The sequence below is a fragment of the Apium graveolens genome, chromosome 7, assembly GCF_009905375.1.
Source record: "Apium graveolens cultivar Ventura chromosome 7, ASM990537v1, whole genome shotgun sequence".
Lineage (NCBI taxonomy): Eukaryota > Viridiplantae > Streptophyta > Magnoliopsida > Apiales > Apiaceae > Apium > Apium graveolens.
Genome location: NC_133653.1, coordinates 54,188,581 through 54,191,884, shown reverse-complemented (window position 1 = coordinate 54,191,884; position 3,304 = coordinate 54,188,581). Strand labels below are relative to the sequence as shown.

Here is a 3,304-nt window from a genome sequence, read left to right as displayed (position 1 = left end):
GCTGAAATTTGGATGATTTCTGTTGTTAGGATGATAGGTCGCTGACACAGGCTGTTGTTGTCGCTGATAATTATTCACATACTGAACAGATTCGTTGACAAGAGAACACTGATCCGTAGCATGAGAACCTGCACAAAGCTCACAAACCATAGCTATTTGATTAACTCCATACGTAGCCAAAAAATCAACCTTCATTGATAGCGCTTGGAGCTGGGCTGCAATAGCGGTGGCTGCATCAACTTCCAGAATACCTGCTACCTTGCCTGACGTCATCCTCTGAGTTGGGTTTTGATGCTCATTTGCAGCCATTGTCTCTATAAGATTATACGCCTCAGTATAGCTTTTAGCCCATAAGGCGCCTCCAGCTGCTGCATCGAGCATGGGCCGAGATTGGGCCCCCAAACCATTATAAAAACCAGTGATTACCATCCAATCCGGCATTCCATGATGTGGACATTTTCTCAACATTTCCTTGTAGCGTTCCCAAGCCTCGCACATAGATTCTGTAGGTTGCTGCACAAACTGAGTAAGAGCACTCCTCATAGCAGCAGTCTTTGCCATTGGATAAAACTTCACCAGAAACTTTTGCGCAAGATCTTGCCACGTAGTGATGGACCCAGCTGGTTCAGAATGTAACCAGTCTTTAGCCTTATCCCTCAGTGAGAATGGGAAAAGCCTCAACTTGATAGCCTCATCAGTCACGCCATTATACTTAAAAGTGCTGCAGATCTCGACAAAATTCCTTATGTGCATGTTGGGGTCTTCAGTTGCCGCTCCTCCAAAAGAAACCGAATTCTGCACCATCTGAATAGTGCCCGGCTTGATTTCAAAGGTGTTAGATTGAATAGCCGGATGAAGGATGCTTGACTGAAAGTCATCAATTTTAGGCCGAGAAAAATCCATAAGAGCTGGATCAGCTTGAACAATATGATCTCCCATGTGTACTGGTTCTTTCTGCTCAGTTCCTGAATCCGAATCCTCAAAATCTAACTTCTACGGAGTATCAAGAACTTCGTCTTTTTCCTCAGCTGTATCTAAGGTCCTCTTGCGAGCACGAGAACGAGTTTACATAAACGCTTGCTAAAGTACCTGAAACACAACCGAAAAGAGTAATTAACTACTACGTCCTAATCACTGAGTCCTAATGACCAATGATGGTAAGTACATAAACTAAACAAATACGCCGAGTCCCCGGCAGCGGCGCCAAAAACTTGTTAGGGCGAAATCACGCACTAATATTCACGCAAGTATACGCGTTCGCAAATAATATAGAATACTTTCTAGTTCGTTCCCTCAGAGACTCAGACTAAGTTTTTGTCTAATTAAACTCACTCACCAATGTATGACTACTTCTCAATGTTAAGATAATAACACTTAAAATTGTTGATTAAATATTAACTATAATTAACTACTTAATTAACCACTTAACTAACACTTCAACTTATCAATAATAAAACACTCATGAAATCACAACTTCATTATTACTTCCTTCTATAGCCATTGTTATTACCTTTAGCATGTGACAGTGATGATATTAATCGAATAACACGAAACTGATAAAAGCCAACTTTCATTGTACTAATACCATTCTACCAAGCATCCACAATTAAGATAGAAGTTGAATAGTCATCAATTATGTTGAGTTCCTATATGTCTACAGAAATTGATAACACAACGATTTAAGCACAAGTTATTCCTTTTGATCACATAGGGCATATAAAACTGTTAGAGTTACCCACTAATCATGCACAACGTACATGAACCTATGCTAGCATGGCAAGTTCTAAATCTCAAGGTCCACCGTCGCTTCACAAGAGATTAACCCCCTATCTTATATGTTCGCGACGCACATAAGACGAATACGCACAACCAATACTAGATATCATACAATCATCACACACTAAAGTATTAAACAATTAACTAAAGAATTTCATAATAAATCCGTTGCAACCCCATGATCACGATTAGCCCATAATAGAACTTATCGCCATCATGGATTCATATGAAATCATGATAATCAACACAAGAAAATAATAACTAAACTAATTATATTAAAATAGAGTACGTCACAAGAGTAAATAAATCAAAGCTAGAAAACTAGCATCCAACGTTACAACGAAACAAGAATTACAAGAATATATGCTTCCTCTTCGCTGCAGTGTGCTAAATCGGTCTTCTTCCTTATCTCCTTCGCTTCTTGCGCCAACACAATTTAAAACATAATCTCCTTCTTATTTTCTATGAAAACGTCTCAAATCTACTTATATAATAGTCCCATAAAACTCAGATTACATAGAAGTTGGAAGCCAAACAGAAGTAGAAGTCTAAAATAATTCAGCTTTTTCCCCGACCCTGCGCGGCCGCTCAGCATTTCTGTGCGGGTGCGCAAGGCTGCTGCGCGACCGCTCAGCATTGCTGCGCGGGCGCGCAGGACCCTACTGGAAAAATTCCCGGTTTGCTCCGTTTCTTCGCCGTAATCTGCCCGTTCTCTTCCTCTCGCAATGGTGAACACATGCCAAGTCTTATTCTTGATGATTCCTCCTCCGGAATACAACTAATACCCTGAAATGCATAAACACTAGAAAAACACATCAAATACACAAAATACTTGATTTTAAGACACCAATTTAAGTCATTTTAAGACGTTCTAAGTGGTATAAAATGCCACTTATCAGTAGTGCTCATCACAGTGCTTTGAAAATGCCCATGATGGCATACCTGATCTTGAACTTGAACCTACTTCTCCCCCTATGTCTATTGCCTCATCTCCACTATCCCCACTCCCATCACCAAAGAAATCAGCTGAACCACCAGTCTCATAGTCCACATCACCAGCTGTAGAAGGCAAAGCTGTGATGGCATCCTTGGCTCTTAGCATAGACTGAGTGGTATGCACCAAATTGAGCATCCTTTCTGTATTGTGATTGCCCTGTTCAGCTAGAAGTTGATAAGCCGGAACAGGGTGAGTAAATGCCTCAGCATCAAGGGAGGTGGAATCTATTACAACTTTAGGTTGCTGAGATAGTCCCTCCCTGTCTGCATCCTGGACATTCATTAACTCACTAGCAATGACATCCATCCTTATAGCTCTAGTACCTGCATTTCTCTCATTTTCTCTCTTTTGTTACATCAGGGTCTCACCCTGGCTCCCCACCCTCACACCCTCACCTCCACCTACTATGGTGGGACTCCTCTCACTTTCTTTTGCTAATCCTGAAGAAATGGATTGTATAGTGTCACTCATTTCCTCTCCTTTTTCCTGGGAGCAACCCAGACTCTCACTCAAAATACTCTTCTCTCTCAA

At 41.1% G+C, this 3,304-nt stretch overlaps 1 non-coding gene across 1 annotated transcript; it reads left to right on the top strand.

Annotated features, from left to right (window-relative positions):
• The first annotated feature begins 439 nt into the window (after nt 1-439).
• On the top strand, nt 440-546 carry LOC141675515 (small nucleolar RNA R71). The gene has a single exon (XR_012556163.1). It is a non-coding gene; the product is annotated as a small nucleolar RNA R71 (small nucleolar RNA).
• The last annotated feature ends 2,758 nt before the right edge of the window (nt 547-3,304 follow it).